Here is a 25,676-nt window from a genome sequence, read left to right as displayed (position 1 = left end):
CCCCCTCTCTCTCTCTCTCTCTCTCTTCTCTCTCTCTCTCTCCTCTCTCTCTCTCTCTCTCTCTCTCTCTCCCTCTCTCACTCTGTCTTTTGCTCTCTTTCTCTGTGTCTCTGTCAATTCAATTCAATTTAAGGGGCTTTAATGCATGGGAAACATGTTTACATTGCCAAAGCAAGTGAAATGGATAAACAAAAGTGAAATAAAAAATATTACACTCATACAAGTTCCAAAAGAATAAAGACATTTCAAATGTCATATTATGTCTATATACAGTGGGGAGAACAAGTATTTGATACACTGCCGATCTTGCAGGTTTTCATACTTACAAAGCATGTAGAGGTCTGTCATTTTTATCATAGGTACACTTCAACTGTGAGAGACGGAATCTATAACAAAAATCCAGATAATCACATTGTATGATTTTTAAGTAATTAATTTGCATTTTATTGCATGACATAAGTATTTGATCACCTACCAACCAGTAAGAATTCCGGCTCTCACAGAACTGTTAGTTTTTCTTTAAGAAGCCCTCCTGTTCTCCACCCATTACTTGTATTAACTGCACCTGTTTAAACTTGTTACCTGTATAAAAGACACCTGTCCACACACTCAATCAAACAGACTCCAACCTCTCCACAATGGCCAAAACCAGAGAGCTGTGTAAGGACATCAGGGATACAATTGTAGACCTGCACAATGCTGGGATGGGCTACAGGACAATAGGCAAGCAGCTTGGTGAGAAGGCAACAACTGTTGGCACAATTATTAGAAAATGGAAGAAGTTCAAGATGACGGTCAATCACCCTCGGTCTGGGGCTCCATGCAAGATCTCACCTCGTGGGGCATCAATGATCATGAGGAAGGTGAGGGATCAGGACAGAACTACACGGCAGAACCTGGTCAATGACCTGAAGAGAGCTGGGACCACAGTCTCAAAGAAAACCATTAGTAACACACTACGCCGTCATGGATTAAAATCCTGCAGCGCACGCAAGGTCCCCCTGCTCAAGCCAGCGCATGTCCAGGCCTGTCTGAAGTTTGCCAATGACCATCTGGAAGATCCAGAGGAGGAATGGGAGAAGGTCATGTGGTCTGATGAGACAAAAATAGAGCTTTTTGGTCTAAACTCCACTCGCCGTGTTTGGAGGAAGAAAAAGGATGAGTACAACCCCAAGAACACCATCCCAACCGTGAATTATGGAGGTGGAAACATAATTCTTTGGGGATGCTTTTCTGCAAAGGGGACAGGATAACTGCACCGTATTGAGGGGAGGATGGATGGGGCCATGTATCGCAAGATCTTGGCCAACAACCTCCTTCCCTCAGTAAGAGCATTGAAGATGTGTCATGGCTGGGTCTTCCAGCATGACAACGACCCGAAACACACAGCCAGGGCAACTAAGGAGTGGCTCCATAAGAAGCATCTCAAGGTCCTGGAGTGGCCTAGACAGTCTCCAGACCTGAACCCAATAGAAAGTATTTGGAGGGAGCTGAAAGTCCGTATTGCCCAGAGAAAGCCCCGAAACCTGAAGGATCTGGAGAAGGTCTGTGGGCCAAAATCCCTGCTGCAGTGCGTGCAAACCTGGTCAAAACCTACAGGAAATGTATGATCTCTGTAATTGCAAACAAAGGTTTCTGTTCCAAATATTAAGTTCTGCTTTTCTGATGTATCAAATACCTATGTCATGCAATTAAATTCAATGTGATTTTCTGGATTTTTGTTTTAGATTCCGTCTCTCACAGTTGAAGTGTACATATGATAAAAATTACAGACCTCTACATGGTTTGTAAGTAGGAAAACCTGCAAAATCGGCAGTGTATCAAATACTTGTTCTCCCCACTGTACAGTGTTGTAGCGATGTGCAAATAGTTAAAATACAAAAGCGAAAATAAATAAATATGGGTTGTATTTACAATGGTGTTTGGTCTTCACTGGTTGCCCTTTTCTTGTGGCAACAGGTCACAAATCTTGCTGCTGTGATTGCACACTGTGGTATTTCACCCAATAGATATGGGAATTTATCAAAATTGGATTTATTTTCAAATTCTATGTGGGTCTGTGTAATCTGAGGGAAATATGTGTCTCTAATATGGTCATACATTTGGCAGGAGGTTAGGAAGTGCAGTTCAGTTCCACCTCATTTTGTGGGCAGTGTACACATAGCCTGTCTTCTCTTGAGAGCCAGGTCTGCCTACGGTGACCTTTCTCAATAGCAAGGCTATGCTCACTGAGTCTGTACATAGTCAAAGCTTTCCTTAATTTTGGGTCAGTCACAGTGGTCAGGTATTCTGCCACTGTGTACTCTCTGTTTAGGGCCAAATAGCATTCTAGTTTGCCCTTTTTTTTGTTAATTCTTTCCAATGTGTCAAGTAATTATCTTTTTGTTTTCTCATGATTTGGTTGGGTCTAATTGGTTGCTGTCCTGGGGCTCTGTGGGGTCTGTTTGTGAACAGTGCCCCAGGACCAGCTTGCTTAGGGGACTCTTCTCCAGGTTCATCTCTCTGTAGGTGATGGCTTTGTTATGAAAGGTTTGGGAATCGCTTCCTTTTAGGTGGATGTAGAATTTAACAGCTCTTTTCTGGATTTTGATCATTAGCGGGTATCGGCCTAATTCTGCTCTGCATGCAATATTTGATACATAGAGGATTGTACACGGAGGATATTTTTGCAGAATTCTGCATGCAGAGTCTCAATTTTGTGTTTTTCCCATTTTGTGAATTCTTGGTTGGTGAGTGGACCCCAGACCTCACAACCATAAAGTGCAATGGGTTCTATAACTGATTCAATTATTTTTAGCCATATCCTAAATGGTATGTCAAATTGTATGTTCCTTTTCATGGCATAGAAGGCCCTTCTTGCCTTGTCTCTCAGATTGTTCACAGCTTTGTGGAAGTTACCAGTGGTGTTGATGTTTAGGCCAAGGTTTGAATTTGTGGTCTGTATATTTTATCATTTAGTGTAGTATACCATCAAGACCACAGGCCTTTTTGGGCTGGAGGGTTTGTATTTTGTCCTGTAGTTCATTCAATGTCATTGGATAATCCAGTGGGTTCTGGTAGTCTTTATTAGCTGATTCTAAGTTTTGCAAATTATCACGTATATGTGTTTGCTCTTGATTATTTGTTACAGTGCATTCAGAAAGTATTCACACCCCTTGACTTTTCCCACATATTGCTGTATTAAAATTAGATTCATATTTTTTTTATGCACAATACCACATAATGTCAAAGTGGAATTATGTTCTTCAACGTTTTTACAAATGCATAAAACATTTGCTGAAATGTCTTGAGTCAATAAATATTCAACCCCTTTCTTATGGCAAGCCTAAATAAGTTCAGGAGTAAACATGTGCTTAACAAGTCACATAATAAGTTGCATGGACTCACTCTGTGTGCAATAATAGTGTTTACAATGATTTTTGAATGACGACCTCATCTCTGTACCCCACACATACAATTATCTGTAAGGTCCCTCAGTCGAGCATTGAATTTCAAACACAGATTCAACCACAAAGACCAGGGAAGTTTTCCAATGCCTCGCAAAGAAGGGCACCTACTAGTAGATGGGGAAAAAAAGACATTGAATGTCCCTTTCAGCATGGTGAAGTTAATGACACTGTATCAATACACCCAGTCACTACAAAGACACCAGCGTCCTTCCTAACTCAGTTGCCGGAGAGGAAGGAAACCATGAGGCCAATGGTGACTTTAAAACAGTTACAGAGTTTTAATGTCTGTGATAGGAGAAAACTGAGGATGGATCCACAATACTAACCTAATTGACAGAGTGAAAAGAAGGAAGCCTGTTCAGAATATAAATATTCCAAAAGATGCTTCCTGTTGTCAAGAAGGCTCTAACGCAATACTCCAAAAAATGTGGCAAAGCAATTAACTTTTTGTCCTGAATACAAAGTGTTAAATTTGAGGCAAATCCAATACAACACATTACTGAGTACCACTCTCCATATTTTCAATCATAGTGGTGGCTGCATCATGTTATGTGTATGCTTATAATCGTTAAGGACTGGGGAGATTTTCAGGATGAAAAATAAATGAAATGGAGCTAAGCACAGGCAAAATCCTAGAGGAAAACCTGGTTCTGTCTGCTTTCCAGCAAAAACTGAGAGATGAACTGAACTTTAAGCTGGAAAATAACCTAAAACACAATGCCAAATCTACACTGGAGTTGCTTACCAAGAAGTCAGTGAATGTTCATGAGTGGCCGAGATACAGTTTTGACTTAAATCTACTTCTATGGCAAGATCTATGGCAAGACCTGCAAATGGTTGTCTAGCAATGATCAACAACCAATTTAAAAGAGCTTGAAGTATTTTGAAAATAATAATGGGCAAATGTTGCACAATCCAGGTGTCGAAAGCTCTTAGAGACTTACCTAGAAAGACTCACAGCTATAATCACTGCCAAAGGTGCTTCTATAAAGTATTGACTCATGGTTGTGAATACTTACAGTGGGGGAAAAAAGTATTTAGTCAGCCACCAATTGTGCAAGTTCTCCCACTTAAAAAGATGAGAGAGGCCTGTAATTTTCATCATAGGTACACGTCAACTATGACAGACAAATTGAGAGAAAAAAATCCAGAAAATCACATTGTAGGATTTTTAATGAATTTATTTGCAAATTATGGTGGAAAATAAGTATTTGGTCACCTACAAACAAGCAAGATTTCTGGCTCTCACAGACCTGTAACTTCTTCTTTAAGAGGCTCCTCTGTCCTCCACTCGTTACCTGTATTAATGGCACCTGTTTGAACTTGTTATCAGTATAAAAGACACCTGTCCACAACCTCAAAACAGTCACACTCCAAACTCCACTATGGCCAAGTCCAAAGAGGACACCAGAAACAAAATTGTAGACCTGCACCAGGCTGGGAAGACTGAATCTGCAATGGGTAAGCAGCTTGGTTTGAAGAAATCAACTGTGGGAGCAATTATTAGGAAATGGAAGACATACAAGACCACTGATAATCTCCCTCGATCTGGGGCTCCACGCAAGATCTCACCCCGTGGGGTCTAAATGATCACAAGAACGGTGAGCAAAAATCCCAGAACCACACGGGGGGACCTAGTGAATGACCTGCAGAGAGCTGGGACCAAAGTAACAAAGCCTACCATCAGTAACACACTACGCCGCCAGGGACTCAAATCCTGCAGTGCCAGACGTGTCCCCCTGCTTAAGCCAGTACATGTCCAGGCCCGTCTGAAGTTTGCTAGAGTGCATTTGGATGATCCAGAAGAGGATTGGGAGAATGTCATATGGTCAGATGAAACCAAAATATAACTTTTTGGTAAAAACTCAACTCGTCGTGTTTGGAGGACAAAGAATGCTGAGTTGCATCCAAAGAACACCATACCTACTGTGAAGCATGGGGGTGGAAACATCATGCTTTGGGGCTGTTTTTCTGCAAAGGGACCAGGACGACTGATCCGTGTAAAGGAAAGAATGAATGGGGCCATGTATCGTGAGATTTTGAGTGAAAACCTCCTTCCATCAGCAAGGGCATTGAAGATGAAACGTGGCTGGGTCTTTCAGCATGACAATGATCCCAAACACACCGCCCGGGCAACGAAGGAGTGGCTTCGTAAGAAGCATTTCAAGGTCCTGGAGTGGCTAGCCAGTCTCCAGATCTCAACCCCATAGAAAATCTTTGGATGGAGTTGAAAGTCCGTGTTGCCCAGCGACAGCCCCAAAACATCACTGCTCTAGAGGAGATCTGCATGGAGGAATGGGCCAAAATACCAGCAACAGTGTGTGAAAACCTTGTGAAGACTTACAGAAAACGTTTGACCTGTGTCATTGCCAACAAATGGTATATAACAAAGTATTGAGAAACTTTTGTTATTGACCAAATACTTATTTTCCACCATAATTTGCAAATAAATTCATAAAAAATCCTACAATATGATTTTCTGGATTTTATTTTCTCATTTTGTCTGTCATAGTTGACGTGTACCTATGATGAAAATTACAGGCCTCTCTCATCTTTTTAAGTGGGAGAACTTGCACAATTGGTGGCTGACTAAATACTTTTTTTCCCCACTGTATGTAAATGAGATATTTCTGTATTTAATTTTCAATAACTTTGCAAACATTTCTAAAAACATGTTTTCACTTTGCCATTATGGGGTATTGTGTAGATGGGTGAGGAAAAAAAATCAATTTTGAATTCAGGATGTAACAACAAAATGTGGAATAAGTCAAGGGGTATGAATACTTTCTGAAGGCACTGTATATGGCCGAAAATGTTGGAGAAGTGGTTCATCCATACATCTCCATAGATAGCTTTTCATGTTACATTTACATTTTAGTCATTTAGCAGACGCTCTTATCCAGAGCGACTTACAGTTAGTGAGTGCATACATTCTTCATACTGCCCCCCCATGGGAATCGAACCCACAACCCTGGCGTTGCAAGCGCCATGCTCTACCAACTGAGCTACAGGAGGCCCATGTTGTTGTTTGTTAAGTGTGTTCCAATTTTCCCAGAATTGATTTATACTATGGATACATCAATCACATTGAGCTGTTTTCTGACATGCTATTCCTGTTATAATTTTTTACAAGTATTTCTGTACTGTTTTAGTGTTTACCCATACTGAAGGCGTACATTCTGGTTTTCTGGGTCTCTGTGTTTTTTGTTGGATAGGTTTCTAAATGTATTTTCTTAGGTTTTTGCATTCTTCATCAAACCATTTCTCAAAAGTGTAGCTGATAGGTGAAATATACTGTTCAGTCTTCCTACTGCTAAGTTTACACCTTCACTATTGAAGGGAAACATTTTGTCCAAGAAGTTGTCTAGGAGGGAATGGATTTGTTGTTGGCCAATTGTTTTTTGGTAGGTTTCTACACTACCCTCTTTCCATCTATAGCATTTCTTATTAATAGCATGCAGTTTGTTCGGCTTCGATACCTCATGGTTGTGTATTGCTCTTTTCAAGTAGATTGTGATTTTGCTGTGGTCTGATAGGGGTGTTCGTTGGCTGAATGTGAACAACGCTCTGAGAGACTCTGGGTTGAGGTCGGTGATAAAGTAGTCTACAGTACTACTGCCAAGGGATGAGCTGTAGGTGTACCTACTATAAGAGTCCCCTCGAAGTCTACCATTGACTATGTACAGACCCTGCATACGACAGAGCTGCAAAAGTTGTGACCCATTCTTTGTTGGTTGTTTTGTCATAATTGTATCTAGGTGCTTGTCCCCCTGTGTGCTAAGGGAGTCGTGTTCTTGCCCATTTCTGCCGTTTAGGACACCACAGACTAGTACATGTCCCTGTGCCTGGAAATGGTTGATCTTGGTCTTCATTAAAGTATGGGGATTCTAGCGGTGGATATACAGTAGGTAGCACACAGGAGGACATCTTTCTCTGTTGAGATTATTTCCTTTTAATTTCTATCCAAATGTAAAAGATTCCTATTTTGATTAATTTAATGGAGTAGTTTAGTGGTGTCACGGATACAGCCGAGGCTGCCCCTCCTCCTCGCTCGGGCAGGCTTCGGCGTTCGTCGTCACCGGAGTCCTAGCTGCCACCGATCGATGTTTCTGTGTCTCACTAGTCCTGTCTTTATTATTCACACCTGTTACTCAATAGGCTTATTAGTTTCCCTATATTACCTCTGTTTTCCCTCCTGGGTGTGTGCGTGATTGTTCTTTGTTACGTCGTATGTTGAGCTGTTGTTTTTGCTCTTCCCTGCGTGGAGGGTTTGCTATGGTTTACTTTGAGTCTAGTAAAGCCATTCATCTCTCAGTTCTGTGTCCTGCGCCTGATTCCGTTTCCCCACTTCACCCAGACGCTGACAAGTGGATGGAACTACCAGCTCTCTGTAACCTAGAGTGAAACCAGTAGGTCCATCTCCTCTATAACATGTTTCTTGCAGGATGTCAATTTCTGTATTTCTAATTTATTTAGTGAAGTCTGTGTTCTTTCTTTTTAGGCCAAAAGCAGATGACCTCAGACCTTGTATATTCCAGGATGAGATAGTAAAAGCGTTGTGTTCCATAGTGTGCAGTGTTGTTATTTGTGTGGGTTAGGCTCGGACCATAACAGTAGGTTTGAGCAGATCATGCTGAGCACCTGATACATGCCTCTTAGGTCGCAGGATGTTGCTTGGGTGGGTGTAGTGGTGGAGTTTGGGTTTGTTGCTCAGCTCACCGCCTGGGCATCTGTCTCTCTCTTGCTCTCGCACCTGGGTGTTTTGCAGTCCATGTGTGTGCGTGCATGGGTGTCTATCATCCGTAGAGTCTACAGACACTGATAAACCTTGTCTGGATACGGGTTCACAGTTATAAGTGAGGTTGCTAGCATGCGCGCATCCGTGTGTGTGTGTGTCCTTGCCTGGGCTTGTGTTTGTGCTTCTTTACTCTGCTATTGATGAATTGATAGTGTGTGTGTGTGTTGTGCTAAATAGTGATCCAGAGAGCTGTTGTGTTGTGGATGAAACAGAGCATGAAGCAGATATTGTTTTCCTCTTGTTATAATGTTGACCTTGGCCTTACAATGGGGATCAGTGTTGCCCGTTAGACAAAGGTATTGTAGAGGTAAATGAACAGAACTCTGTCCTTCTAGGATCATTAGTCATTCAGACTGCTGATGCGGTACACAACCATGCACACAACCACACAAACGTGCACACGTTGCAGGAAGCCAATACACAAACATACAGTATATAGAATTCAGCTCACCCCTGAGTGCAGTTAGAGTGACAGGGATGGCACTCATTGTTGGCCTCGGCATATTTAAAGATGAAGCTGTTGGCCCCCTGAAGGCCGTCGGGACACTTCTCCACACAGTTAGGACCATCTTTAAAGTGAAGACACTTCACACAGTGATCCGGACCCTGAGAGACAGAGAGAAAGTGAGTGAGAGACAGAGGGAGAGAGAGGGGGAGGAAGATAAATATTTGAGATATGATAGTAACAGGAAAGGATAGCAAGCAAGGACAGGGGAGAAAGGAAGAGCGAGAGATAGAGGAGGGACAGAAAGAGAAACAGAGGGAGAGAGAGAGGGAGAGAGAGAGATATGAGAGATGAGAGAGAGACAGAGATAGATAGTGAGAGTGAGAGCGAGAGAGAGAGAAAAAAAAGAGGGGAGCGAGAGAGAAGGAGAGAGAGAGAGAGGGATAAAGACGAGAGATATGATAGTAGAGGAGAGAAGAGAGGGAGGGAGGGATGGGAGGGAGGGAGGGAGGGGAGGGATGGGAATAGAGGGAGGCAGGGAGGGAGGGAGGGAGGGAGGGAGGAAGGGAGGGGAGGGATGGGAAAAGAGGGAGGCAGGGAGGGAGGGAGGGAGGCAGCGGAAGGGACCTCACTGTATGGGTCTGTATGGGTCTCAATAAAGGCAACAGAGGGAGCCCAACAGGAAACAATAGCCCTTAAGGTGCAAAACAGAACATAAATAAATACATATGCATCGTTATGTGGAGGCGTAAATACGAGTGGGTCTGAGAGGATGTGTGTGTATGTATTTGTGTGTGTGTGTGTGTGCACACGCTCATGTGTGTGTACTGTAGGCATAAATATGCAAATTAAGTATCTTCACAGTTACAGTGGGGGAAAAAAGTATTTAGTCAGCCACCAATTGTGCAAGTTCTCCCACTTAAAAAGATGAGAGAGGCCTGTAATTTTCATCATAGGTACACGTCAACTATGACAGACAAATTGAGAAAAAAAATTCCAGAAAATCACATTGTAGAATTTTTAATGAATTTATTTGCAAATTATGGTGGAAAATAAGTATTTGGTCACCTACAAACAAGCAAGATTTCTGGCTCTCACAGACCTGTAACTTCTTCTTTAAGAGGCTCCTCTGTCCTCCACTCGTTACCTGTATTAATGGCACCTGTTTGAGCTTGTTATCAGTATAAAATACACCTGTCCACAACCTCAAACAGTCACACTCCAAACTCCACTATGGCCAAGACCAAAGAGCTGTCAAAGGACACCAGAAACAAAATTGTAGACCTGTAAACCTGTAGACCTGCACCAGGCTGGGAAGACTGAATCTGCAATAGGTAAGCATCTTGGTTTGAAGAAATCAACTGTGGGAGCAATTATTAGGAAATGGAAGACATACAAGACCACTGATAATCTCCCTCGATCTGGGGCTCCACGCAAGATCTCACCCCACAAAATGATCACAAGAACGGTGAGCAAAAATCCCAGAACCACACGGGGGGACCTAGTGAATGACCTGCAGAGAGCTGGGACCAAAGTAACAAAGCCTACCATCAGTAACACACTACGCCGCCAGGGACTCAAATCCTGCAGTGCCAGACGTGTCCCCCTGCTTAAGCCAGTACATGTCCAGGCCCGTCTGAAGTTTGCTAGAGTGCATTTGGATGATCCAGAAGAGGATTGGGATAATGTCATATGGTCAGATGAAACCAAAATATAACTTTTTGGTAAAAACTCAACTCGTCGTGTTTGGAGGACAAAGAATGCTGAGTTGCATCCAAAGAACACCATACCTACTGTGAAGCATGGGGGTGGAAACATCATGCTTTGGGGCTGTTTTTCTGCAAAGGGACCAGGACGACTGATCCGTGTAAAGGAAAGAATGAATGGGGCCATGTATCGTGAGATTTTGAGTGAAAACCTCCTTCCATCAGCAAGGGCATTGAAGATGAAACGTGGCTGGGTCTTTCAGCATGACAATGATCCCAAACACACCGCCCGGGCAATGAAAGAGTGGCTTCGTAAGAAGCATTTCAAGGTCCTGGAGTGGCCTAGCCAGTCTCCAGATCTCAACCCCATAGAAAATCTTTGGAGGGAGTTGAAAGTCCGTGTTGCCCAGCGACAGCCCCAAAACATCACTGCTCTAGAGGAGATCTGCATGGAGGAATGGGCCAAAATAACAGCAACAGTGTGTGAAAACCTTGTGAAGACTTACAGAAAACGTTTGACCTGTGTCATTGCCAACAAAGGGTATATACAAGGTATTGAGAAACTTTTGTTATTGACAAAATACTTATTTTCCACCATAATTTGCAAATAAATTCATTACAAATCCTACAATGTGATTTTCTGGAATTACTTTCCTCATTTTGTCTGTCATAGTTGACGTGTACCTATGATGAAAATTACAGGCCTTTCTCATCTTTTTAAGTGGGAGAACTTGCACAATTGGTGGCTGACTAAATACTTTTTTCCCCCACTATATAACAATGAAGCTGGTACTCAGTTAGTTGTTTAATGAGTCTTATACCCATGGCGTTGATAGGCAAAGGTTTTACTATAGCCAGTAACCTCATCTCATCTCACAACCAAAGTATTTTATTTGAGACTACAGCAAACACAGTGCATCATGGTCTACCACAACATACTGTTGCCAAAACACCCCCTGTAAATGCGGCTCTCTTATTGGCAACCTTGGACTCCACTGCAAAATCACACAATGATGATGGCGTGTCAATGACAGTTACTCTACAGTGAAAGACACTTGTCTGCAAGGTTAATTACATAGCTATAGAGCTGCTAGCTCATTATCATACATAGATAAGAGCCTTTTGTAAGATAATACGCACACAGATATCCCATGAGACTACAGGCGTGTATTTCCCTCTACATGGGAGCTCTAACGCTGAAGAATTAGCCAAACAGCTTCCCTAGTGATGTTGTTCAACATTGTATCACTAGCTAGCGTCCAACAGTGTACACCATGTACATCATCCCCATGAGAGAGAAAGAGAGACACACAAATTGCCCTCAGATTACACAGACCCACAATTTAATAAAAACATATATTAGGTTAAATACCACAGTGTGCCATCATAGCAGCAATATTTGTGACCTGTTGTCACAAGAAAAGGGTAGCCAGTGAAGCACAAACAACATTGTAAATACAACCCATTATTTACCCTTTTGTACTATTTGCAAATTGTTACAACACAACATAGCCATAATATAACATTTGAAATGTCTCTATTCTTTTGAAACTTGTGTGAGCGTAATGGTTACGGATCATTTCTGATTGTTTATTTTACTTTTGTTTATTATCTATTTCACTTGCTTTGGCAATGTTTCCCATGCGAATAAAGCCCTTCGAATTGAACTGAGAGCGAGAGAGCGAGAGAGAGCTGTGTGTTAATCAATTAGCAGGCTGTAACAGTCCATCTGGGCTAGAGGGGCCATCTGAACAACATATGGCTAGAGGAGAAACGAGGGGAGGAGAGGAGGAGGAAAGCAGGAGGAGAGGCCTGGGGAGTAGACACTTCCTGAATCCAAAATCAACCCTTAGTTATCCTCTCCTCCCAAGGCACTCCTGTAGATCTCAAAGAAAAGTATAGGTATAAGCAACATTATGGTAGAACATAGCCTCTCTCTCTCAACTGTCTATCCTGAGTGTGACTGATATTATTACAACCTCACTTCCTCCTTAGAAGGAATTAGCCATGGTGATCAAAGCATAGCATGAGCACAATGTGGAATTTAATGTCATTGCTATGGCTTCTGTTGCCATAACATGATTGATGTAATCCATTTGTTTAGCTCCTGTACTCCCGTTTCCATCAGAGAATAACGCTAAGCCTGAACCTGTCAGGTGGGAATAACAGTAAAGCTCTATGATGATGTATAGTAAGTCATGGTGCTAGATGTTACATAGCTTGCATCCCAAATGACACCTTATTCCCTATTTAGTCCCCATAGGTCCCCTTAAAAAGTAGTGCACTATATAGGGGAAATGGTGCCATTTGGTAGGCATAAGATATGTTCAGGACGTTATTCTGAACTTGATAATACCTAGTAGACTGCATGCATGAGGCAAATGACTAACCCCAGTTCAGAGTTAGGTTTGAATGTAACATCTCAACATCTTTCTCTTTCTATTTTAGATTGGCTCAGAGCAGGCCTATGAACATGACATACACTACATGGCCAAAAGTATGTGGACACCTGCTCGTCGAACATCTCATTCCAAAATCATGGGCATTAATATGGAGTTGGTCCCCCCTTTGCTGCTATAACAGCCTCCACTCTTCTGGGAAGGCTTCCACTAGCTGTTGGAACATTGCTGCGGGGACTTGCTTCAATTCAGCCACAAAAGCATTAGTGAGGTCAGACACTGATGTTGGGCGATTAGGCCTGGCTCACAGTCGGCGTTCCAATTCATCCCAAAGGTGTTTGATGGGGTTGAGGTCAGGGCTCTATGCAGGCCTTCCACACCGGTTTCGACAAACCATTTTATTGTATGGACCTCGCTTTGTGCACAGGGACATTGTCATGCTGAAACAGGAAAGGGCCTTCCCCAAACTGTTGCCACAAAGCTGGAAGCACAGAATTGTCTAGAATGTTATTGTATGCTGTAGCATTAAAATTTCCTTTCACTGGAACTAAGGGGCCTAGCCGGAACAATGAAAAACAGCCCCAGATCATTATTCCTCCTCCAACAAACTTTACAGTTGGCACTATGCATTGGGCAGGTAGCGTTCTCCTGGCATTCGCCAAACCCAGATTCGTCCATCGGGCTGCCAGATCTCTCTCCATCTGTCTTTTTTAGATTGGTTAAGGGCAGGCCTATGAACATAACATCTCTCTCTCTCTCTCTCTCTCTCTCTCTCCATTTCTCTGTCTGTTTTAGAATGACTAAGAGCAGGCCTATGAACATAACATCTCTTTCTCTCTCTTGTCTCTCTCTCTCTCTCCTCTCTCTATCTCTCTCTTTTTCTCGCTCCATCTCTCTATCTGTTTTAGATTGGCTCTTTGCAGGCCCATGACATTATTAGTTATAATAAGAGAAGAGTAAAAAGAATCAAACCCTGCACCAGCTAATCTAGCCTTAGTAACAATGAGCACATACCCTGGTGTAACTCAAACACCTTGCACTGCTTACTTTGGCCTGTCTGTCCCATACACTCACACATACTCCACAGTAGAGCTGGGCAATATAGACAAAAAACCATATCACAATGAATTTACTGAATTATCACGATAATGATAAATTGAACAATATGTTCATAACATTTTTTTTTTTACATTACCCTTAAAACTACTATTACTACTTTGAATGTTGTAGCTATCAATTGTCCCATTAACAATCACCTATATTAGCAATCTTATTTAATTTCAAACTTCAATTTCTCTAGTAGGGCCCTATTATTTATCATAATAAACAATATCAGCAAAATGGTTGGTTTGTTCAGTGTCGATAATTTTAAGTTTATCGTCCCAGCTCTACTCCACAGACTCACATATAGGCTTACTTTGGCCTGTGCGTCCCGAGGACTCACATACACTACAGAGGCCCTCTGAAAGGGGGCCCGTTCCAAACCATACAGAACAAAGCTCCAACCACTGCACAATGTCTTGACTTGTTGAGATTGGGCACAGGGGGCAGTATTAAGATGTAGGTTAGCGTTTTTCCTCATGAATCTTGTTCTGGAGGCAGCTCTGCAGAGTGGTCACTAGCAAGTACAGCCACAAAGTCATAAAATCAGATTTTAAACCTAACCTTAACATTAACTACACTGCTAACCCTAATGCCTAACCCTAACCTTAAATTAAGCTATTTTGTGTCCGTGATGAGATTCAAACTCGCAACCTTTAGGTTGCTAGACTTTCAGGTTATATGGCTACCCATCCAGCATGACAAACCACCCTACTTTAGTTTTTACTTTAAGTAACCATCTGTCTTATGTAACCATAACAAACGTAACATATCACTTTAATAATGTTTACATATCTTGCACTACTCATCTCATATGTATATACTGCATTCTATTCTATAATATTCTACTGTATCTTAGTCAATGCCGCTCTGTCATTGCTGTCATTGCTTGTACATATGTATATATTCTTAAATCCCATTCCTTACTAGTTTTGTGTGTATTGGGTATATGTTGTGAAATTGTTAGATATTACTTGTTAGATATTACTGCACTGTCGGAGCTAGAAGCACAAGCATTTCGCTACACCCGCTATAACATCTGCTAAACACGTGTATGTGACAAATAACATTTTATTTTATTTGATATCATACTAATTTGAGTGTCCCGGATGTACATTTACTATGTTACGTCTAGCCTATGAGACCAGGCTGCTGGCCAACCTGTCTGATTTGTCTCAATGTTCTACCACTCCACAGAGATCGAAGATAAGTGTCTCTAGTCCAGAAATCACACAGTAATACTGTGACTGTGTGACTGTGTGACTGTGTTCGTGTGCGTGTGTGTGCATGCATGTGTGTACGTGCGTGTGCGCGTGTGTGTGTGGCCTTGAGTATATTGTGTGTAGTGAGATTGAAGCCTAGAGGGGTGGTTAATAAACAATAAAGATCACAGGCGGAGCAGAGAGAAGGGAGAAGAGAGAAGGGAGCAGAGAGCAGGGATGGAGGTGGTGAATTATCTCCTTGTCTAGACTGGAGATGAACAGAAGGACAAAGAGCATCATAACACAGCCTGAAACAACTGGAGAGTCCACAGGGACACACACATCATGCACGCAAACTCACAAACAGATATATGGAAGCACACAATCATGTACGTACACACGCACTCAGGTCCGCACGCGTGTCTACTCTTTCTAACACACACACACACACACACACACACACACACACACACACACACACACACACACACACACACACACACACAGACAGTTTTTGTAAGCACATAACACACAAAGTTGTGCACTATGTACAGTGAGGGAAAAATGTATTTGATCCCCTGCTGATTTTCTACGTTTGCCCACTGACAAAGAAATGATCAGTCTATCATTTTAATGGCAGGTTTATTTGAACAGTGAGAGACAGAATAACAAAAAAAAACATCCAGAAAAACGCATGTAAAAAATGTTATAAATTGATTTGCATTTTAATGAGGGAAATAAGTGTTTGACCCCCTCTCAATCAGAAAGATTTCTGGCTCCCAGGTGTCTTTTATACAAGTAACGAGCTGAGATTAGAAGCACACTCTTAAAGGGAGTGCTCCTAATCTCAGTTTGTTACCTGTATAAAAGACACCTGTCCACAGAAGCAATCAATCAATCAGATTCCAAACTCTCCACCATGGCCAAGACCAAAGAGCTCTCCAAGGATGTCAGGGACAAGATTGTAGACCTACACAAGGCTGGAATGGGCTACAAGACCATCGCCAAGTAGCTTGGTGAGAAGGTGACAACAGTTGGTGCGATTATTCACAAATGGAAGAAACACAAAATAACTGTCAATCTCCCTCGGCCTGGGGTTCCATGCAAGATCTCAACTCGTGGAGTTGCAATGATCATGAGAACGGTGAGGAATCAGCCCAGAACTACACAGGAGGATCTTGTCAATGATCTCAAGGCAGCTGGGACCATAGTCACCAAGAAAACAATTGGTAACACACTACGCCGTGAAGGACTGAAATCCTGCAGCGCCCGCAAGGTCCCCCTGCTCAAGAAAGCACATATACAGGCCCGTCTGAAGTTTGCCAATGAACATCTGAATGATTCAGAGGAGAAATGGGTGGAAGTGTTGTGGTCAGATGAGACCAAAATGGAGCTCTTTGGCATCAACTCAACTCGCCGTGTTTGGAGGAGGAGGAATGCTGCCTATGACCCCAAGAACACCATCCCCACCGTCAAACATGGAGGTGGAAACATTATGCTTTGGGGGTGCTTTTCTGCTAAGGGGACAGGACAACTTCACCGCATCAAAAGGACGATGGACGGGGCCATGTACCGTCAAATCTTGGGTGAGAACCTCCTACCCTCAGCCAGGGCATTGAAAATGGGTCGTGGATGGGTATTCCAGCATGACAATGACCCAAAACACATGGCTCAAGAAGAAGCACATTAAGTTCCTGGAGTGGCCTAGCCAGTCTCCAGACCTTAATCCCATAGAAAATCTGTGGAGGGAGCTGAAGGTTCGATTTGCCAAACGTCAGGCTCGAAACCTTAATGACTTGGAGAAGATCTGCAAAGAGGAGTGGGACAAAATCCCTCCTGAGATGTGTGCAAACCTGGTGGCCAACTACAAGAAACGTCTGACTTCTGTGATTGCCAACAAGGGTTTTGCCACCAAGTACTAAGTCATGTTTTGCAGAGGGGTCAAATACTTATATCCCTCATTAATATGCAAATCAATTCATAACATTTTTTACATGCATTTTTCAGGATTTTTTTGTTGTTATTCTGTCTCTTACTGTTCAAATAAACCTACCATTCAAATTATAGACTGATCATGTCTTTGTCAGTGGGCAAACGTACAAAATCAGCAGGGGATCAAATACTTTTTTCCCTCACTGTAGGAAATAGGGTGCTATTTGGGACGCATGTCTTGTTTGTGGTCACAAGTGATTTCAGTTTACGGTGGATATCAGAGAGAAAAGCTTTAGAGAGATGTAATTAACAGGCAGTTTAAAACATGTAAACACAATATGATGAATGTTTTTGCTGATAGCGACTATTTGGAAGAAAGGTCTTAACTACTGACAGTATAATGACAGTGATAGGTGGATGTTGTTACCTACTGAACTGAGTTGAATGCAAAGTATTTCTTGTTATGACTATAGAATACATACACAGCAAATTATCCAGTGTTAAAAAAAAATGAATGAATGAACACTGAGAGTGTTAAATCAACACTGACAGTGTTGAGTTTGTGGACCCATATAGACACCAGAACAGTGCTAAATTAACACACTGCATAGTGTAAATCCTTAATGAAATATTTCCCAGAGTGCCTTGCCTTTCGAATAAATTGCAGAGTTACCACCCATAACCGTATTTGTTAGTAACAGAGACATGGTTGTTGCATTCATCAATTTTCAGTCCTGTTAACTTCACCAAGTGAGATCCTAAGCTAATATGTTATCATAAAAAAAATATATATATATATATATACAGTACCAGTCAAAAGTTAGAACACCTACTCATTTGTCACGGATTCTGCCGAGACTGCCCTTCCTTCTGGTTCGGGCAGGCTGCGGCGTTCGTCGTCACCGGAATACTAGCTGCTGCCGATCTATGTTTTATGTTTCTATGTTCACCTGGTTGTTGTCAAGTGTTGCACACCTGTTTCCCATTATAGTATTATGTCCTTCCCTATTTAACTTGTTCGCCCCCACTGTGTGTTGTGCATGTTTGTTGCTTGTTACGAGTGTCGTTTGTGAGCGGGTTTGCTCCTCCATGTGTTTGGAGGTTTTGCTTGTTTCTTTACTATTCAGTAAAGTAGATTTCCATTTCATTCTGTGTCCTGCGCTCGACTCTGGCCTACCGCATTCCACAGACATTCATGACATCATTCCAGGGTTTTTCTTTATTTTTACTATTTTCTACATTGAAGAATAATAGTGAAGACATCAAAACTATGAAAAAACACATATGGAATCATGTAGTAACCAAAAAAGTGTTAAACAAATCAAAATATATTTTATATTTAAAATTCTTCAAATAGCCATACATTCCATGTATTTTTTTCTGTCACTGGTGGGTGCCAGAAGGTATGCTTGCCAGTGGGGGGCCACTGGTGCTAATCTTAGAAGGAGTACGTGATGGAATATCCTGACTAGGGTGCAAGACGATACCATATAGGGTGATACTATTGTGGTTAGGTGTGACACTCAATAATGGTTGGCAACTGTTGGATGGAATTATCTTGCAAAGCAGTATATAAACTGACAGGTTTTCTATGTAATTCATTCGAATAGTAAGATGCAACCCACGTGTATCTTGCTATGTTTAATCCGGTGGGGAGTTCAAATGACAATAGGCCAAACACGTGCAACTTTTCATGTTGAACCCGGTACCGTAATATTAAATACATGTATCAACTCTCCATCTAAGTGTTTAACTATTCTCTTGCATCCTGAATTACTTGATACCGGATAAACTCATCATAACAGTGTATTTGGACCATGTTAGGTCCTCTATAGCCCTGTTGATGTGAATGGGGGCGTGCTCGGCTGTCTGTTTCCTGTAGTCCACGATCAGCTCCTTTGTCTTGCTGACGTTGAGGTTGTTGTCCTGGTACCACACTGCCAGGTCTCTGACCTCCTCCCTATAGGCTCATCATCGTCGGTAGTCAGGCCTACCACTGTCGTGCTGTCGGCAAACCCTATGATGGTGTTGAATTTGTGCGCAGCCACGCTGTCATGGGTGAACAGGGAGTACAGGAGGGGACTAAGCACGCACCCCTGAGGGGCCCTCGTGTTGAGGGTAAGCGTGGCGGATGTGTTGTTGGAGGGCACTATGGTATTGAGCGCTTAATTTTGTCCAGGTAGGAAATGGCAGTGTGGAGTGCAATATGGATCTGTTGGGGTGGTATGCGAGTTGGAGTAGGTACAGCGTGTCTGGGATGATGGTGTTGATGTGAGCCATGATCAGCGTTTCAATGTTAACCTGTTAAAAGGTCTTACTCGCATCGTCGCATCGGGTACAGAGCGCGTGATCACACAGTTGTTCAGAACAGCCGGTGCGCTCATGCATGGTTCAGTGTTGCTAGCCTCGAAGCGAGTGTAGAAGATATTTAGGTTGTCTGGTAGACTCACGTCACTCGTCACTGTTTGTTGGTTTGTCGGAGGGCGTAGCGCGATTTCTTATAAGAGTCCAGATTAGTGTCCCGCTCCTTGAAAGCGGCAGCTCTAGCCTTTAGCTCAGTGCAGATGTTGCCTGTAATCCATAGCTTCTGGTTGGGATATGTACGTAGGTCACTGTGGGGACAATATCAATCGGTGATGCACATATTAATTAAGCCGGTGACTGATGTGGTACACTGAATGCAATCGGATGAATCCCGGAACATATTCCAGTCTGTACTAGCGAAACATTCCTGTAGCTTAGCATTCGCTTCATCGGACTACTTCCATATTGAGCGTGTCAATGGTACTACCTGTTTGAGTTTGTGCTTGTAAGCAGGAATCAGGAAGAGAGAGTTATGGTCAGATTTGCCAAATGGAGGGCGAGGGAGAGATTCGTATGCGTCAACTGTGTGTGGAGTAATGGCGATCTAGAGTAACATATTGGATTAATGAATGAATGATTAATGAATTAATCGTTAAATGTACATGCACAAACATAGATATCGAAATACATCATTCAAAAAAGCAACCTGCAACAAAGCATGCTGGGAAATATGATAATGATAGGCGTGGTTTACGTTCAAAGTGATGCGTATGAGTTTCAGGCCCCTGTATTAGGGTAAAACTACTAGGCCCTCAAAATAAGGCCTCGTGAAAAATATGTATGGTATTGTGTTAAATATATTTTTTTTAGGATAACATTAGCTTTTGACCGAAAATGGATGACTGCAACAACCATGTCTCTGTCACTAACAAATACAGTCATGGGTGGTAACTCTACAATTTACTTGAAAGGCACTATGGGAAATATTTGAATAAGACTTTGCACTAAGCAGTGTGTTAATTTAACACTGTTCTGGTGTCTGTATGCGTCTGCAGACTCAACACTTTCAGTGTTGATTTAACACCGTGTGATGATAAAAAAAATTTAACACTGGAGAATTTGTGTGTTTTATTCATTGTCTGTTGGGATGTGCAGGAGTGAGGAGAAGTTATCAGTGCATGTCATGAATGCTTGAGGCTGTGTGTGTGTGTGTGTGTGTGTGTGTGTGTGTGTGTGTGTGTGTGTGTGTGTGTGTGTGTGTGTGTGTGTGTGCCTGCGTGGGTGGGTGTGTGTGTTAGACTGTGGGTGTTTCTCAAAATGCATGCTACCGTGTTCCAAGCAAGCAAATTGGAGCACCGGAGGATCGGAGTATGAGTTCAAATCAAAGTATGCGAAACAGAGCACGGAGGGCACTTCTCGAATGCGTTCTTCATTTGTACATATTTTGAAGCATGCATCGACGCAAGCTTCAGCGGAAAATATGCCCAGAAAAATGACTTAAAATATTACGTAAAATGTCTTGAAATCAATGGAGTTCAGTTGAAGCGAGAGAAAATAAACTCTGATATCAGAATGAAATGTTGCCCATTCACATCTCATATGTTGCCTGATTACAATACTTTATCTTGACACGTTAATAAGTACATGCTGTTTTACTTTTGGCATTTTTACCTGCCTACAATTCCCACTGTATTCAGACCCCTTGACCTTTTCCACATTTTGTTACTTTACAGCTTTTTCTAAAATGGATCACATTGTTTTTTCCACCCCTCATCAATCTACACACAATACCCCATAATGACAAAGCAAAAACAGGTTTCTAGAAATTTTTGCAAATGTATAAAAAAATAAACAACTGAAATATTACATTTACATAAGTACTCAGACCCTTTTCTCAGTACTTTGTTGAAGCACCTTTGGCAGCGGTTACAGCCTCGAGTCTTCTTGGGTATGATGCTACCAGCTTGACACACCTGTATTAGGGGAATTTCTCTCATTCTTCTCTGCAGATCCTCTCAAGCTCTGTCAGGTTGGATGGGTAGAGTCGCTGCACAGCTATTTTCAGTTCTCTTCAGAGATGTTTGATCGAGTTCAAGTCCGGGCTCTGGCTAGGCCACTCAAGGACATTCAGAGACTTGTCCCAAAGCTACTCCTGCCAGGTTTCCTCCAGACGTGACGCTTGGCATTCAGGCCAAAGAGTTCAATCTTGGTTTCATCAGACCAGAGACTCTTGTTTCTCATGGTGTGAGAGTCTTTCGGTGCCTTTTGGCAAACTCCAAGCGGGCTGTCATGTGCCTTTTACTGAGGAGTGGCTTCCGTCTGGCCACTCTACCATTAAGGCCTGATTGTTGGAGTGCTGCAGAGATGGTTGTCCTTCTGGAATCTTCTCCCATCTTCACAGAGGAACTCTAGAGCTCTGTCAGAGTGAACATTGGGTTCTTGGTCCCCTCCTTGACCAAGGACCTTCTCCCCCGATTGCTCAGTTTGGCCGGGCGGCTAGCTATAAGAAGAGTCTTGGTGGTTCCAAACTTCTTCCATTTAAGAATGATGGAGGTCACTGTGTTCTTGGGGAACTTCAATGCTGCAGATATTTTTTGGTACCCTTCCCCAGATCTGCGCCTCGACACAATCCTGTCTCGGAGCTCTACAGACAATTCCTTTGACCTCATGGCTTGGTTTTTGCTCTGACATGTACTGTCAACTGTGGGACCTTATATAGACAGGTGTGTGCCTTTCCAAATAATGTCCAATCAATTGAATTTACCACAGGTGGACTCCAATCAAGTTGTAGAAACATCTCAAGGATTATCAATGGAAACAGGATGCACCTGAGCTCAAATTCGAGTCTCATAGCAAAGGGTCTGAATACATATGTAAATAAGGTATTTCTGTTTTTTAAAAACCTGTTTTTGCTTTGTCATTATGGGGTAGTTTGTGTAGATTGCTGAGGACATTTAAAAAAAAATCCATTTTGGAATAAGGTTGTAACGTAACAAAATTTGAAAAAAGTCAAGGGGTCTGAATACTTTCCAAAGGCACTGTATGTAGATTACAAGCCCATAGTAAGTCAATAAGGCTAACTGGATAGCTACTACTATTAGCCAGCCAAATGGCAACAAATAATTGTTAGCTAGCTACCCACAAAGAATCTACCTTGCATAACTTTAGTTTTAGGTAATTTTTGTCTGGTAAACTATCTGTTTACCAGGCAAAGAATATTACGATTCACATATAGCTAGCTGATAAGTAAAACATTTGCTTTCTGTATATCTTGTTTCGTCTCTATTGTTGCCATTGTCCTGGCTGGAAGAAGGTTCTACGAATGGGGAGGTGCAGCATGAGGTAATACAGTAGAGGGCGGTGCGAGTGCTTCTATAATGTAATGTTTTATGAGTTCTCCACACTCTTGTCCTCACAAGAATGTACTCAAGAGAACGTCCACAGAGAATGAATAACGGAGCATGAGCGTGTGGACCACGGTGGTATGCACATTGAGATACCCTGTGTCTCTGGAGGATCTTACCGGGCCATGACAGGTCAGGGAGTCACCATATGCTCTCTCACACTGGGCATCACACTCCACACACACCGAGCCGTTGTCATACTCACGCACCTCCCTGGGAGAGACAGAGAGAGATGGAGAGAAGGAGAGAAGGAGAGAGGAAGGTAGACAGATGGAGACAGGGAGGGAGGAAAGGGAGATGAAAGGAGAGAAAGAGGGAGGGAGAGAGAGCAGACAGAGGGAGGGAGGGAGGGAGGGAGGGGTAAAGGAGAGTAGAGGAAGATGTAGACAGTGAGAAAGAACAAAGTGTGTCAGATCCAGAGTCTAGAGGAAGGGAGGTGAGCTGTGCTCCTCTGAATCTGTCTAGAGGAATAGCTGGAGGGGTTTTATGGCCTCAGGCGCTGCAGTCATTGGGGTACTGTTGTACATACACACTTTTCCACGGTATATACTGTACACCAGTAGCAACAGCATGCTGACAAGATGGCTGAAATGAGCCTGGGCATGAGCCAGGACTACTGGAGATGAAAACTAAAGGAGAAAACATAAAGGAGAACTGACTACTAACATACTGCTGTCTTTCGCTTAAATCACAATTTGAAAACAAATACATTACACATAGGGGAGAGTGGGGTAAGTTGAGCCTACGGGGTAAGTTGAGCCACCATTGTTTCTGGGAAACCATACACAAAATGCTTGTATCCAAACCAAAGGAGATCATTTCGGGATTGTTCTATACAAATAGATCAGTTGGGGTCTCTATAAGCTTCAATAGGTCTTAAACCTAGCATGAAAGTGCATCCTTGTAGCTGTGTGGGCTAATATAGTCAAAATGTTTGCCTTTGGGTAAGTTGAGCCAATGGTCATGGGGTAAGTTGAGCCAATGGCAAGTTGAGCAATTTGAAGTGGGATAAGAGGTAACAACAGGGCCTGGCTTATTTTTAAAGTGTTTTTTTTAAGTACAAAGTGTTTGTTAGGTGTTAAGCCTGTGTTAAAAGATGCTTAACATTATTAAAAGACAAACAAGTGATTGTGATTGTGTTGAATTGTCTTTGGGAAATAAAGATAGACATGGTTTAAAAAGGTAGTGGTAATATTTCATTCAGTACAGAAATGTGTAGGCGGCTTAACTTACCCTGTCCCTCGGCACAAAACTATAATGTTTACATGAATTCTGATTATTTACAGGGATACACAACATTCTGAATTATACACTGAGTATACAAAACATTAAGAACACCTGCTCTTTCCATGACAGACTTACCAGGTGAATCCAGGTGAACGATATGATCCCTTATTAATGTAACTTGTTAAATCCACATCAATCAGTGTAGATGAAGGGGAGGAGACAGGTTAAAGAAGGATTTTTATGCCTTGAGAACTGAGACATAGATTGTTGAATGTGTGCAATTCAGAGGGTTAATGGGCAAGACAAAAAATGTAAGTGCCTTTGAAAGGGGTATGGTAGTAGGTGCCAGGTGCACCGGTTTGTGTAAAAAATTGCAACGCTGCTGGGTTTTTCACGCTCAACAGTTTCCATTGTGTATCAATAATGGTCCACCACCCAAAGGACATCCAGCCAACTTGACACAACTGTGGGAAGCATTGGAGTCAACATGGGCCAGCATCCATGTGGAACACTTTTGACACCTTGTAGAGTCCATGCCCTGACAAATTGAGGCTGTTCTGACGGTAAAAGGGGGGGGGGTGCAACTCAATATTAGGAAGGTGTTCTTAATGTTTGGTATACTTAGAAAATACTATAATATTTCCCTGGACGGAGTGATGCTGAATGTACGGTTTTTAGTCAAAACAAATCAAAATAACATTGTACATTCATCTTTTATTTAACATTATTTTGAAACCAAGCCAAATCCAATATCCCTTTACTTTTACTGGTTGCCAAGTAATGTGCTGGCAAGTTTTTAAAACTGTGCGCAGGAGCTTGCTCCCAGTTCTAATACATTTCTTAAACCTCAATCAATCGCCGGCATCAATGTCAAAATTAGTTTGAGAGAGAGACAGAGGAAACGATCAATAAAATATAGATCTGTGTGAACCTTCAGTAAATGGATCAGGGAGAGAGATTATGCAGCAGATAGACCTAAAAAGGAAACTTCTCAATAAACGCAGGATTGTATTAGAGAGATAAAGAGAGAGAGTGTGTGTGTGTGTGTCTTCAGTTTAATTTGGCATTGAAGGTCACTGGATGTCATGGGCTGCGTCCATATATAGTGCACTACTTTTGACCAGGGCCCGTAGGGAAACCCCTAGCGCTCAAGCCAGAAGTAGTCTGCTATTTAGGGACTAGAGTGCCATTTGGGACACAGACATTAACCGTTGAGCATGCACACACAATCTGATGCATTTCTCTGTGTTACACTACTACACCCTAAAGTGTTATAGCTCATTATATTGGCTATATTGATAGCATCACTTTGGGGTATAGCATGGCTTTTCAGCTAAAGCCAACGGGTGTTCCATACATTCAAAAATCAACAGTAAAATAAGAAGTCACTGGCGGGGCTTGGAAAGTCATTACATAACAATGACAAAGTAAGACAGAGTTGGCTTGGCCCCCTGCCTTAAACATACAAGGAGAGACAGTGCAGGCCCTGATGATGATGATGATGTGTGTGTGTGTGTGTGTGTGTGTGTGTGTGTGTGTGTGTGTGTGTGTGTGTATGTGTGTGTATGTGTGTGTGTGTGTGTGTGTGTGTGTGTGTGTGTGTGTGTGTGTGTGTGTGTGTGTGTGTGTGTGTGTGTGTGTGTGTGTGTGTGCCAGTCCGTGTGGTGCTTCTTCCCTTTGTCTAATACCAAGTGGGACTCCTCTGTGGG

General features: G+C 42.3%; 1 pseudogene across 1 annotated transcript in view; it reads right to left on the bottom strand.

Annotated features, from left to right (window-relative positions):
* LOC311128815 (receptor tyrosine-protein kinase erbB-4-like) overlaps positions 1–25,676 on the bottom strand; it is a 506,504-nt pseudogene that overhangs the window by 63,151 nt on the left and 417,677 nt on the right. Inside the window, exons 7-8 of the transcript in view lie at positions 22,860–22,953; positions 8,699–8,853 (exon numbers count right to left, since the gene is read on the bottom strand). The product of the transcript in view is annotated as a receptor tyrosine-protein kinase erbB-4-like (transcript). The remainder of the gene's footprint in view (positions 1–8,698; positions 8,854–22,859; positions 22,954–25,676) is intronic.

Source organism: Coregonus lavaretus (assembly GCF_964263955.1).
Source record: "Coregonus lavaretus genome assembly, chromosome: 5".
Lineage (NCBI taxonomy): Eukaryota > Metazoa > Chordata > Actinopteri > Salmoniformes > Salmonidae > Coregonus > Coregonus lavaretus.
Note: the sequence above shows the minus strand (reverse complement) of the source record. Positions and strands in the feature narration are given on the sequence as shown.